This window comes from Dasypus novemcinctus, chromosome 5, assembly GCF_030445035.2.
Source record: "Dasypus novemcinctus isolate mDasNov1 chromosome 5, mDasNov1.1.hap2, whole genome shotgun sequence".
NCBI lineage: Eukaryota > Metazoa > Chordata > Mammalia > Cingulata > Dasypodidae > Dasypus > Dasypus novemcinctus.
The window spans coordinates 115025025-115040073 of NC_080677.1; the positions used below are offsets into that span (position 1 = coordinate 115025025).

General features: G+C 42.3%; 1 protein-coding gene across 3 annotated transcripts in view; it reads right to left on the reverse strand.

Moving 5' to 3' along the window:
- The window catches only part of FAM180A (family with sequence similarity 180 member A), a 51357-nt gene extending 40538 nt beyond the window's left edge, over positions 1–10819 (reverse strand). Inside the window, exon 1 of one of the 3 annotated variants that reach the window (XM_058297424.1) lies at positions 10371–10819. The gene's annotated coding sequence lies outside the window, so the exon portion shown is untranslated. The remainder of the gene's footprint in view (positions 1–10370) is intronic. The other 2 variants (XM_071215286.1, XM_071215285.1) reach the window with 2 other exon arrangements.
- Between the last annotated feature and the right edge of the window lie 4230 nt (positions 10820–15049).

A 15049-nucleotide genomic window follows, 5' to 3' on the forward strand; every position in this document is an offset into this window, starting at 1 on the left:
GTCCAGCTCCATCACGCAGAAACACCAGCTCCAAAGAAGGGCCAACTGACATGGCAGTGAACCCCATCTGCCATGACCATAGAACCTGTGGGTCTCTTTAGCCCTCAAAAGAACCAGTACCTGGGGTTGTATCTACATTATCTATCTCTGAGACTCTGCTCAGGTGTGCATAAGGGCAATCCTTCTGACAACTTCCAGACTCTTTTTTAGAGACTCATAGCCATATAAACTCATTTCTCCTTTCCATTTCCCCCTTACTAGGTCAAACAGCATTTTAAACTCCTGTTATTATATGTAGACATGGATATTCTGCTGGTCCACGTTGAACCTTTAATTCAAGATCATTTTCCAGTTGCATCATCAGCTGGTATTTGGTAGTGATCCCTCGGTGCCAGGGAGGCTCATCCCTGGGTGTCATGTCCCATGCTGGGGGGAATGCATTGCATTTACATGATGAGTTTGTGTGCCACTTTTTTGGTCATAGGAGGGGCCAGATGCAACAGCTTATCCTTCATTTTATTTATTTACTTAAAAGATTATTTATTTATTTCTCTCCCCTCCCCCCCAGTTGTCTGCTCTCTGTGTCCATTTGCTGTGTGTTCTTCTGTGTTCACTTGTATTCTTGTCAGTGGCACTGTGAATATGTGTCTCTTTTTGTTGCATCATCTTGCTGTGTCAGTTCTCCGTGTGTGGCCCCACTCCTGGGAAGGCTGCACTTTTTTCACATGGGGTGGCTCTCCTTATGGGGCACACTTCTTGTGCATGGGACTCCCCTATGCAGGGGACACCCCTGTATGGCACGGCACTCCTTGCACACATCAGCACTGCGCATGGGCCAGCTTCACCACATGGGTCAGGAGGCCCTGGGTTTGAACCTTGGACCTCCCATTTGGTAGGTGGGTGCTCTATCCATTGAGCCAAATCCACTTCCCTATCCTTCACTTTAGAAGGGATATCTTGACATGCCCCACACCACTGGACACCTAAATTTCACTGAAGTTCAAGGACCTGCATTTCAGTTGGATTTATCTCCCATCCTCTCTTATGCAAATGCCTTACTAATAAGTCTAGAGTCTTTGCTACTTCTTGCTCACTAGGTCCTATCAACATGATATCATCAATATAATGGACCAGTGTGATGTCTTGTGAGACGGAGAGATGATCAAGATCCCTGTGGACAATATTATGACATAAGGCTGGAGAGTATACCCCTGAGGCAGGACAGTGAAGGAATACTGCTGAAAGCAAATTGTTTCTAGTGGTTCTTACTAATAGCAATTGAGAAACAAGCATTTGCCAAATCAAAAACTACATACCAGGTACCAGGCAAAATGTTATTTGTTCAAGCAATGATACCACATCTGGAACAAAAGCTTCATTTGGAGTCACCACCTGGTTAAGTTTATGATAATCTGCTGTCATCCTCCAAGATCCATCTGTTTTCTGTACAGGTCAAATAGGAGAGTTGAATGGGGATGTGGTGGGAATCACCACCCCTGCATCCTTCAAATCCTTGATGGTGGCACTAATCTCTGCAATCCCTCCAGGAATCTGGTATTGCTTTTGGTTTACTATTTGGCTAGGTACAGGCAGTCCCAGTGGCTTCCACTTGGCCTTTCCAACCATAATAGCCCTCATCCCATAAGCCAGGAATCCAATGTGGGGATTCTGCCAGTTACTAAGTATGTCTATTCCCATTATGCATTCTGGAACTGGGGAAATAATTACAGAATGGGTCCAGCAACCTACTAGACCAACTGTGAGATGGACCTGAGCTAAAACTCCATTAATCACCTGACCTACATAGGCCCCTGCTCTGACTGGTGAACCACAATGATGTTTTAGGTCTCCTGGAATTAATGTCACTTCTGAGCCTGTGTCTAATAATTCCTGAAATGTCTGATCATTTCCTTTTCCCCAATGAACAGTTACTCTGGTAAAAGGCCATAGATCTCCTTGGGGAAAGGTGGGAGGAAGATCAACAGTAAAATGTTGGGCAGTTTAACAAGATTCTTCCTGAGGGAGACCTGCCTTCTCCTCATTCAAGGGACTCTGGGTCTGTAAACTTTCTCAAGTCTGGGAATTGTTTAAGGGGCCGTGATTCTTTGTATCTATAATTTGAGTTAGAGTTTCATTCACTTGACCTAGAACTCTTCTGTTTATACAGATCCAGAAGAAATTTAGTAGACTGCTCATCTATTTTACTGCTAGGTATCCCATGATGTATTATCCAATGTCATAACTCTACTTGACTCAGACTATTTTCAGTGCTTTTTTGAATCTGCCTTTCATTGAGGTAGCCATGCCCATCTCAATTTTGGCAATTAACTGCCAATACTTGACTTTTACTGGACCAAGATCCAATCATCCCCATAATGTTTAAGGATTCTAATTCCATCACAGCCCTCCCTACAGTAATATCTGGACTACAGAGAAGAGCAAACAGAGCTCTTCAGGGAAGATGGAGTTAGTTTTACAAATTTATTCCTCACAGTCCCTGTTAAAGATGTGTCCTCTGGACATTCCAGGGGTGGATGGGCAGCTCTCAAATGGTAAATCCACTCTAGCATTCCAATCTTCCTAAGCCTTTGAATTCCCTCTTCTACTGTATACCAGGGCAAATTGGTCATCTCAACCTCAGACGTGCTAGGCCATCTTTTGGTCCATGTTTCAGTAAGTCATCCAAACAAACTCTTAGAGCCCTTTCTAACCCCTCAAGCTACAGTGTTCAATCCAGAATTTTTGCTTACTGAGCCCATGTCAATAAATTCAGTCTGATCCAAACTTAATATTCCTTCCACCATTATCCCATACCCTTAGTATCCATTCCCACACATATTCTCCTGTTTTCTGTCTATGTAAGTTGGAAAACTCATGCAGTTCTTTATGAGTATACCTTACTTCCTCATGGGTCACACTTTGTATTTCATCTTTGGGAACTTGTATTTTTAGTCTAGTAATAGGTCTTGAAGACAAGAGAGGTGGTGGGGTGGGTAAGGAGAAGGATTAGAAATGCCTTGCAAGCTACTGACCTCAGGGTATTCCCTTGCATTTTCTTCTGGTGAGACAGGATTAATCTCCTCAGGCAGGGGTTGGAAGGCAGTTTCCTCAGGGCAGACTGGAGGCTGGGCAGTGCATGCTGGAGTTTGGCTGGTACCTGTCTCAGGAATGGGAGGAGGTCTAGACTCCCTGGAGCAGGCCAAAGCCTGGGCAGCGGAGGCTTGTTTGGCTGGTACTGATGTGGGTTATGGGTGGAAGGCTCTTTGTCTCTTCAGAGATAACTAAGTTGTTTGACTTGTGGGTGTGGAACGGTAAGAGGCTGCAGTCCTGCCCTTAGGGACTGGCAGCGGCTCCAGTCCCAGGAAATGTTTAACAATGCAAGGGCTATAAACTTTAAGTATTTAGGGGAAATGCAAAAACCAAATATGCTAAAGGCTTATCTAGAATGTCTGGAGTCCATGCTAAAAGCTTACCTAAAATGTGGAAGATATATGCTAATCGAAGCCTATTGAGAACTGAAACAAAGGGACCATTTGGCCTTTCCTCTCTATATAAAAGACGTTTGAAAATCTTGTTCAGGGCTCGGGATTCAAACTGAAAGCTCCCGAGTCCGGCCGGCCGTCAATAAACCATTTTTCCTTCTCAAAATCATTCCTGAGTCCTGGCCTCTCTATACTCAAATAATTGAACTTCTCTTAAATTCCACAACAGTACCACTTCAGGGCCCGGAAGTTGTTTCAGACTCCCTGGGGCAGGCTGGAGGCTGAATGATACAAGGTTGACAAGGTGTGTTTTCCCCAGGGCAGGCCATAGCAGGGTTATCTGGTAAAGTCTCAGCAGAATTCAGGGTTCCAGTGTCTCCATCAATATTATCATCATCCCATACATCTCCATTTCAATTCTCTGGATTCCATTCTTTTCCAATCAATGCCTTCACTTTAACTGCAGAAACCCTGCAGGGTTAAGATTTTAGTTTCCTTTGTAACTCTGCTACTCGTACAATGAGAGTATGAATTTGGTTCTCAGATATTTTGAGCCTGTGGTTAAAGAAGACAAGATTTTCTTTCAGAGTACACATAGAAACTTTCACATCATTCATGTGTTGTTTAAGTTTCAAATTTGAAGCCTTTAACTTGTCTCTTTCTTTTTTAACAGTATCCAGAGTACCTAGGAGAAGCCAGCCAATTGTCATTATACCATTGGATTCCACAAAACTCTGTTAAGGTGTTGAAAACACTCTCACCCAGATCCCTGCTTCTTATGAGTGTGGAAGTAGGGGAATCCAGTGACGATATTTTGCATATCTTAATTGCTAACTCATGCCATGGACAGTTAGCAGCCTCTTCATTATTGGAAAGGGAGTTGTCAGTACCCTTGAGTCCAATTAGAGTAGAAAGACAATTGCAAAACTCCCAAAACCACCTCACACACCCCATGTTTAAGACTCTGTTTCTAAAGAATCACTCCTGATACCAAGCTGTATTAGTCAGGGTTCTCTAGGGAAACAGAATCAACAAGAGATATCTGTCAATAGTATGCAATTTTTTAAGAGTCTCTCATGCAGCTGTGGGGATGCACAAGTCCAGGTTCCACAGGCAGACTGCAACCAGGGACTCCAGTGAAAATCCAATGAAGGTTCTTGACGAGTTCTGGGAGATGTTGGCTGTCCAAAGACAAGCTGGAAAGTTCTCTCTCAATGATGGAATCCCTTCCCCTTTTAAGGCATTCAGCTGATTGGGTTAAGTGTCATTGCTGATGGCAATCTCTCTGATTGATGTAATTGTAATCAGGTATCTATGATTTACCACTTCAGTAAAGTCAATGGTGACTAAAGTCCATAAATGTCCTTCTATTACAGTTAGCCCAGTACTTGCTTGACCAAACAATTGGGCACAATTACCTGGCTGAGTTGACATAATAGTCTAACCATCACAGAGGTTCTCATGGGTGAAAAGATCTTTGAGGTCATTTTTTAAATTTAAAAAAGTTTTTTAAAAGATACTTAGATTACATAAATGTCACATAAAAAATATAGAGGATTCCCATATGCTCTGCTCCCCACTTTTCCCACATTTCCCACATTAACAACATCCTTTATTAGGGAGGTACATTCATTGCAATTGATGAACATATTTTGGAGTGTTTCCACTAAATGTGGATTAAAGCTTACTTTGCAGTTTACACTCTTTTCCATCTAATTCTGTAGGTTATGACAAGATATATAATGTCCTGGATTTATTGTTGCAATGTGGTTTAGGACAACTCCCAAGTCCCCAAAATGCCCCCACATTATACCTGTTTTTCCCTTTCCCTGCCCTCAGAACTTCCAGTGGTCTCTGCCTTCACATCAATGATATAATTTCTTCTATTGCTAGAATCACAATAAGTCTATAGTAGAGTACCAGTAAGTATACTTTAGTCCATAGTTCATTCCCCAATCCTGAGGATTCTGGGATGGTGATGTCCACTCCACCTTTGAGGTCATTTAGTACCTCTTTCTATCTCATCATGTAGGAAACTTCCAGAGTGACTTTAGTTAGAGTTTGTTTGAATGTTGAATTAATAAAGGCACATGCTTTGAGCCTAATTAATAAAAACATCATCCTCATCAAATTTATATCTTTAGAACAAATGATGCTAATAGTAAAAAACGCAAAAAACGAAACTGAAGATAACCCAACTATACTTCAATAGGAGACTGCATGAAAAAAATATGGTGTATTCTACAATGGAATTCTTCCTAGAAATAAATAAGGACAAATTACTGACACAACATGGATGAATCTCAAAAATATTAGTCTGAGCAAAAGAGCATGAAATTGAGATGAAGTTGAAGAATCGGCAAAACTAAACCATGATGACAGAAGTAAAAATAGTAGTTATTTCTTGGGGCAGGATTGACTAGTGACTGGAACAGGACATGAGGGAACTTTCTGGAATGATGAAAGTGTTTTATATCTTGTTCTGGGTCCATGTTACATGGGTTTAGACATATGTAAAAATCCCTAAGCAGTACACTTAAGATTTGCACATTTTACTGGATTTAAGTGATCCTAAAACATGCATATTTTACTGGACATAAATTATACCAAAAACAAACAAACAATGAATATGTATGGAATGGGAAATATGTAGTTAACCGACTTAGGAACATTTCTTGTTGATGAGCTCAGTTAAGCAAATTTGATAGTAAACCACAGTAGAAGTCACCCTTGTCTAACAGTTTAAGTAACTTGGTAACTTTGGCAAGTTGTTTAATGTCTCTGGATTTTGGTTTTACTTCTATTAAAAAAAAGAAGGGGGAGTGGATATGGCTCAAGTCGTCAAGCACCTGCCTCTCACACGGGATGTCCTGGGTTTGGTTCCTGATGCTTCCTGAAAAAAACAAAAAAGAACAACAAGCAAAACAAATGAATAAACTAATTCAGGGAAGCTGATGTGGCTCAGTGGTTGACTGCTGGCTTCCCACATAGGAGGTCTCGGGTTCAATCCCCAGACCATGGTACCTCAGAAAAAAAAAAAAAGGGATAATTTGTTCATTCCTCACAGAATCTGCCATTTCAAATATTCCTGGTCTAGCAGTGTGGAGGAAGCAAGATACTCCAATTGTAGAACTAGACTTGAAACTATTCTGCTGGCACAGTGAGCTCAGTAACACAGATGGAAATGTAGCTACCAATGCCAGCCCTGCCCTCTCTGCCTTTTCCTGCCTTTTCCTGTTACAGTCAGCTACAGCCAGCATCGCAGGAACAGTGAAAAGACCTATGTTCAGGCGCAGGCCTGGAGCTTCTCTTCCTCCTCCCGTGGCCTTGCTTCCTCTGTGCTCCTCTCCCTGAGCCCTCTGGCCCTGAAAGTCTCTTTCTGTTTGGCAAATGAGTTTGAAGTCACACACACACACACACACACACACACACACACACACAGGGAGTCTGAGGGCACCTGACTCTCACACAGCTTCCAGCAGCTAAAATATGTAGCTGAGAATCCAAGCCTAACTTCTCTTCAGGGAGACAGAGGACAAAGGTCCTGCTTGAGACAGTTGCAAAGACCTGGGGAGGTATTACTTCCTTTCCAGCCCAGCCACCACTCCAAGCCACAGAGTTGGTTTTGAGCATCTTCCTTCTCCCCTCATTGCTTCAGGCCTCCAAAATGGGGAAAGAGTGGAGTTTGAGGTTTGGACCTCATCACAGAACAGCATTTGGGTAATTTTCCATCTTGCTTCATTTCCTCAATCCTTTCTTCCTGACACACGGAGGCAGACAAGTTAAGTGGCTCTTGTTCACTGATTGGAAAATTCAGGCTCTGAAGTTAGAAATGTCCTAACCCAAGGCTCTCAGAGAGAGGTCACATTCACCCTCCTCGTGGTTGAGATTTGGAATTAATACAGGAAATAGTTAACCCCGAGTCGAGTAAACAGCTCTTGGCCAAGGTTTCTCCTATCAGGAGCAGGGGTCAGTGGTCAGGGGTCAGGGGTCAGCAGCTCCCAAATCCCAGATTCTTGGACCAGGGGACATTTAGAGATCAGCAACTACACCATCTCTATTTTACAAATGAGGGAACTACAGCTGAGAGAGTGAAGTAATTTGCTTAGGGGCAAAAGTCAATCAATGATAACAAGGAAAGGAACGAAAATACCTGAGCTGTCCATGTAGAATGGACCATATTATATTTTGTCCCACCACAGCAGGTTTCTCAACCACAATTTTTTTTTAACTTTATTTTGTACATTTAATAATAGAAAATATAAACAATGATTTTTTAAAAAGAAGAAAATACAGTTGAACAAAAACATTTGTTTCTCAAGTAAATGTACTGGATATATATAATTTTTTTTTGAATCATACAATATGTCACACAATATATTTGGTTCAAAGTAATGCAATCATACAGTATTTGTCTTTTTTTTTTCTGGCTTGCTTTGCTCAACATAATATCCTCTAGGTTCATGTGTGTTGTCATATACTTTACAACTTCATTTCTCCTTACAGCTGCATAATATTCCATCATGTGCATATACCACAGTTGGTTTATCCATTCATTGGTTGATGGACACCTGAGTTGTTTACAATTTTTTTGATCATGAATAATACTGCTATGAACACTGTCAACTGCTATTGACATGGGAATGGAAAATTCTGCTCTGTGCATTGTAGGATGCTTAGCAGCAACTCTGGCTTCTACCCACTAGATGCAGTGGGCTTTCCTCCCCTAATTGTGACAAACAAAATGTCTGCAGACCTTGACAAATATACCCTGGGGAGCAAAATTGTTCAACCTTTGGATAAAGATACATTTTAATGTGCTTATGATTTGTTTGTCTGTCTCATGTATTCCTCTGTAAGTTCCTTGAGGGCACAGACAGTTTTATTCACCTTTATGTTTTCAGTGTCTTGCACAGTACTGAACATGTAAGAGAATGAATGAAAGAACAAACTCCCTGGAGACCCTGGGAGACTGTCATTCTCTGGCTATCTGGTCTATATTAAGTACCAGCCTGGCACGGTCTGGCAAAAGAGCAGGGAAGGACCTGCAGACCTCTCTGAGGGGAGGAGGGGCCACTTGCCATCTGCTTTCTCATCGAGTATCACAGCCCAATGGAAGGCATATTCTTCTTGAACTCCTTTCCTGGTGCACCAGGAAATTATGTGGTTTCTTTTCATTCTTCAAAAACACTGGAAATAGATACTAAAAACGGAAGAGGTTTTTTTTTCCTCACTGGGAATACAGCCAGCTTTCTGGAATGTTAAGCCTTGGGAATCTCACAATTAGAAGGAAAAAGTCCCCAATTAGTGCCATTATCAGCTCCAGAAGCCGTGGGAGATTATTTGTCATGAAGTCATAAAAATTTGACATTAGGAAAAGTCACAGTTAAAATATAAAAATCTCTGCCACAGCAGCCTATCTTACTGTTTTGCTTAATCCCAGATATCTTTACCAATGTTGACTTTGGGCAAGTGACTATACTCTTCTAGGTCTGTTTTCCAGACAATAAAATACTTGAGAGGGTGGAGTTTTCTTTCTTAAAAAAAAAAAGAAGGTAAACCTTGTAGTATTGTCATCTTGAAAGGAACCTATATGCAACGTTACAACATATAAGCTATAAGGGGTGGGTTTATTTTTCAGCAGAATGTAAATGGAAGAGACTGAGTGAGAGAAAATATGAACTATTTGCTAGGTAGATCTTCCAAGACAATTAAAAAAAGATTGCTGGACCTTTTCCTGAATTTTACTGGTCAATTCAAAAGGACAGAATTGAATGCGAATGGTAAAATAGAACATGGTTAAAAAGGAAATAAGGGCAGAAAAGGGGCTAAAGACATGACAATGATAGGGGAATGTGATTATGTTAGGAAAAGGATTGGGTAGTATTGGTTTAAAAGAAATTTTTCCATGTTGAAGTACATGGAGGACTCCACCACAGAGCACTCAAGTATGGTACTCATTGCATTAGAATTTGTGTGTCTTGCCTTTTAGCCTACAGTAACGTAGGTGATTACTTATGAAGGATAAGGACTGCAGCTTAGTAGCACTGACTGGTTGCTTGTGCAGAAGTAGGAGATAACCTTGGGAAAGCCAGAAAGAAGGCTTGGGTTTCCCACCCAAAGAGGAACTGTATTCTGGATGGGAGAGAGAGGCTGGAAATGTGCAGAAGTGACAGATATTTCAGGAAGCGTTGGGAAGCACATTGCTCCTGAGACCACTGGAGAAAGGAGTCCTAGCGGGAGGCAGGTCCCTTGATGTCCTGGAGCTGAGCAGGCCTGGGAAGCACCTCAGGGACAGAGGCTATCAGACTCTCTGGTGAGCCAGGGGTGCACAGACTCTGAATTTTAGAGCAGGAAGGAACTTAGGCATGTCTAAAACCTCACAATTTCCAGAGGCCACTCAGAGAGAGTGACATTTTCCATAAACATTCCCGTAGGCAAGTGAGAGGCCTCCCTCACAAATTTCAGTGTCTCCTGGGGGAGAAAATGGCCCCTGTTTGCTCTGAGAGCATAAAACATATTTATAGGTTTTTCAGGTGTTTGGGGTGACCTTAGGTAACTGGGTCTGAAGCAGCCAGGCTTGAATCTTCTCCAAGTGAGCTTTCTCTCAGAAACTGTTCAAAGCTGTACATTATGCCTGTGTGTTTCTGGGGTGTACCAGAAATTCTCATCTGCAGCAAAGGAATTCTGCTGCTCTTCAAGCGACCAGCCCATGGCTGGGATAGGGAGAGAGTTGATCTGAGTGATTGCCAGATTTAGCAAATAAAAATGCAGGATACCCATCTGAATTTGAATTTCAGATAAACCACAGATGATTTTTTAAAAATGCATAAGCATGTGGCAAATATTACATATTTAGTATATACATAAAAACTAAAAAAAACTCACCGTTTTTCTGAAATCCAAATTTAACTGCGTATCCTGTGGCTTCTTAGGCTGTCTTCTATCTGGCACCCCTACTTGAAGTCTCTCAGCAGCAGAGAAATCGACTTGTTGGTGACAGCAGTGAAGCCAGGCCTGCCCCAGTCTTCTTCTCTCATAGTTTCTCTGGAAGGCACACTGCCTGGGGTTTCTAGAAGAGGACGGAAATCCTAATGCCTCTGAGAAGCCCAGACAGCAAAGAAAGGAGAGAGAAGCTCTCTCCAGTTCCCTTTTGCCTTGTGCAAACAAGGGGAAGAGTGTACTCTTTAAGGATTTGTGGGTAGAAGGAAACGCGGGTAAATAAAGCCAGCATACACTGTAGCATGGGTCCTGAGAAAGTAATGGCTCTGAACTTGCTGAAATAAATGGTCTGCTTTGTTCTTGAATACTAATCAGTTGGCAGCTTTATTCTCTCTTCCTGGCAGCTAGATGAGGAGATTCTCATTTCAGAGAAGCAGGGACCTAGGGCTGACTTTACTGGGCAGAAGGACAGGGGAAATTTGCCATGCCATGCTGTCCCCTATCTGGTGAAATGGGCCCTTGCAGCAAAGTACTTCCCCTCTGTCCTGTCATAATGCCTAAAGTGTTGCCATGAAATCTAAGGTTAACGACCTTTTCTTACAAAAACCCAAATATCCCTAAAACATAAAATACTAAGCTAATCTCCCTTAGGATGAATTAGTTCTTTTTTTTTTTTAGGGGTATCAGGGATTGGACCCAGGACCTTGTACATGGGAAGCAGGTGCTCAACCACTGAACTACATCCACTGGGAGCTGGTATATTTTGTTTGTTTGTTTTTAGGAGGTATGAGGGATTGAACTTGGGACCTTGTATATGGAAAGCAGGCACTCAACCACTTAAGCTACATCTGCTCCTTGAATTAATTCCTTAGAGTCTTTCTGACCCCACTTTTGGCTAAGCATCTTGGGGTTATTGGATCATAGGACAGGTAAATTCTTGTGGGGACTAAGCAACAGAGATTGATAACCTAGAGGATATGAAGAAAGCCAGAAATGAAGGGGCCTAGACAGTTCAGCAGAATCAGGAAGTGAGGAAAGGAGGAACCAATAGGATAGGAGAGAAGAGGGGGCAACAGAGGAGTAGCCTACCTCACTTGCTACCCTCTCTGTTGGGGATCCTATGAGCAGAAGGTCCCCAACTATCCGAGCAAATTGGGGTTGGACATCTGAATTCCTGTCATGATCTGTGTGGGTTAGAAGCAGTCACGTCTGTTCGGTTCTCTTACTTCTTCCTCCTCCTAGAAGGCCAGAAGGCTAAAGGAGAGCACGCAGAGCAAATGTTCTGCAAGACCATCTCTGGCAGGAATGCATTAGGCTGCAAGCAAGAGAAAACCTACTCACAGTGGCTTAGACCTTAAGGTATTTATTTTCCTCACGTTAAAGCAAATCCAGAGGCTGTAAGACAGGCTGACTCAGTCCTCCAGTATGTCATCTGAGATATAGACAGAGTCTACCTTCCTCCAGTAGAAGAGGACAATGGCTCAGGGCTTGGAATTAGTGATAATAAGCTGCAGTGCCTCAGGGAAAAATTGCTAGAAAATATTCAGGATAGCCTTGCGTTCTGGGCCTGAAGGAAAAAAGTCTACATTTCCAATATTGTGGTTTCCAGCACCATTCATCTTGATGAGTGGTTGAATATTTCATTTTCTCCACTGATATTTGACCTTGTTCATACTCCACTTGTGGTTTTTCCTCTATTTGGGCAGGTACCAAGAACACCAAGGGAACCAGTTTGGTGCATAGACCTCGTTAGGTTCTCTAGACCCATGGATGACCTATTCCTAAGCTCCATCTAAAACCTACTGTATAGGAGGGCAGTGGCCACGATGCTTGTCCCTCCTACAGGAAGAATTCCTTTGCCATGGTCTGTTCAGTTTCATTTAATTCCCAAAGACTAAAGCCTGAGAAAAGATACAACCTGTGGCCTGAAAGTCAGAAAACAGCCTTTCTGGAGCAATGCATGCAATTTCCCATTAAGAATGAATCATATTTTCTACCTTCACCTAAAAGTTCCAGAGATTTCCCTCCACTCAGTTTTGGCCAGCTGACAGAATATTTCTAGTTTAGATAACAGCAAAATTTGGAATGCAATGAAGCTAGTTGCAAAATTCTCTCGTTGGATGGATAGATTGTGGCTCTAATAAGGGTGTGAAGTTCCAAGTCTGTAGTCCATACCCCAACTCCAGTCGGCTGTCCTAGAAATGAATACTCTGATTTCAAAGGGTAGAGAATGTGCAGCTTATCCCTTCCATGGGAGAAAAGGCACTTGGAACAATGAGAATAAGAACTTTGGAATCAGGATGTCTGAGAGCAAGTTTTATGTTCTCCTTTTATCTTGCTGAATGATCCTGTGCAAGTATGTAATTGTTCAGAGAGAGTTTCCTCTGCTATAAAATAGGGATAAAAGTTCTTACTGCCTTTCTCAAGGGGAGGGTATGGATATGAATGTATATTTCAGATGCTGAGCCATAATAAAACTGTAAGAAAGTAGTTTGCTGACTGAGATCACAACAGCGGATGAGGAATGTTGATTTCATAATCAAGGGCCAGCCTGTGCAGCAGCCCCACCTCTATTGTCCCTGGCTAGGATGGTGGTTTCTAATGCTGCTTTAAATATAGTAGCTGCTTATCAATGTACAACTAATGTAAATCAGTCCAAATGAACAAATGGTGAAGGCTCCTCTCCTCCCTACTTCACTTCACCCCTGGACTTGGGACCCGCCTATCCAGACATCCTGTTCAAGGGATTATCCTTTCTGGGACATCATGCATCACTAAATGTATCCATGAGCACATGATAAGTTCCTGGGAAATAAGGCTAAGCCTCATTAAGTGAGCTCCTTTTACCTGAAAGGGCAAGAGAACCCACCTGCTGGTGGACACCATTGCTTGGTTCTAGCTCTGACCTTTCCCACGAACTCATCTTTGCCACTATAGAGGATATTTTGTTTTCTAGTTCAAAAACAAAGGCTAGAATAAAAATTCATTCACTACCTCCAAAATAATCAAATGAAGGCATTTATGCAGATGATTCAGGGGAAAATCCTTGGTAGATTCAGGTATCCTGTGCATTGATATGGGGGAGGGATGCAAATGGGCAGAAAAAAACATGTTTATTGAGTAGCTACTGTATTGATACATATTATTGCAAATAATTCTCACAATGACCCATTGGAGTAAGTACTATCATTACACTCACTTTGCAGATAAGAAACTGAACATCCCCATACAGCTAGGAAGTAGCGGGGCTGGACTTATGCCCAGAAAGGTTTGATCTCAAAACCCATGCTCTTAACCACCTGTGCAATTATTTATGCTTTGCCTTATTTTTCTCCCCAACTTAAAATTTTCAATCAGTCTACTAGAAAACATATCCCTTTGTCCTCTAACTACTGATGTGTTCTTCTGGAGGGAGGCTCTGCACGCTGGGAGAGAAAACTGGGTTGGTTTGGGGCTTGGGCACAGCAAACTTTGAAGCTGTTGGTGGCGTGGGCACCCTTTCTGGCAGTGATTATGCTCCTGGCACTGAAGGGGTGCAGGTGCACCTGGTGCTCCTTAGAGGACAGAGCCTCAGGAGCCCTGGGACATTCCCTGAAGCTGACAGGGGTCCTGCCTCACTTGCCAGCACTGTCCCCTAGCCCAACCCCACAGGAAATCCCGGAAATGAGCTGAAATCTTTCCTTCTTTGAAATGGGCATGACAATGAGATATCAAGGGACAAAAGATGGTGAAATGTATTTTGTCAATTGTTTTAAGAGACTCAGAATCAACCCCAGGCCTCTACACTCTGCAAGCCCTCTTTGCCTGGCTGCTCCTACTTATCTTTGTTTAATCATCTAAAAAACTGCTACCTCCAGGGAGTTTCCCCTCAATACCAGGCTGGGTTAGGACGGCCTCCCTCTTTGCTCCCAGGCCCCTGTGCTTTCTATTAGAACATTTTCCTAGTTTGCTTGTCAGTCTCCATCCTAGACTTCATATTCCTTGCGGGCAGAGACTGTGACTACATTACCTGGCACTTAAGAGACCCTTCAGGCTTGTTTGTTGGTTTGAACTGTTAAACTGAATTGAAGAAAATATCAACATTCATTTCAAAGTTTTTTTTTTGTTTAACTCCTCACTCTTCCACCTTTTAGACAGAGCTACCGTTCTGAAATTTTTAGACATCCTTTGAAGTTTCTTTGCCTCATTCACTTCTCTGAATCACGATTTAGTGTTCCAGAGAATTGCAAGGGGAAAAAAATAATCATTTTGTTTCTGCAAACCCTCATGTCCACTGTTGTGATAGAGGATCCCAGCTGTGACAAGGAGATTATTTACTTGAAACTAAGAAACAAAGCTAATTAGTGCAGTAGATTTGGACAGGAACAGAGTGTACCAGAGCAGGCTGTTGGCAAATGTTCCCAATCCTCAAGCTTGGCCACGTAGACAAGGAGCCCACTAAAAGTGTCAGTGCCTTTTGGTCTTTGGATCGCGTGTTCAATAGCAAGCAGACTTTAAGATTGTGGTTTGGGACTCAATTGTTTAAGGGAAGCCAAGCACGAATTTTTGTGGCTTGTTCTTTTCCTCACCGGTTCCAATTTTTGTAAAATATATAACAAAACAATTATAGTCTCACTCTTTTGAGG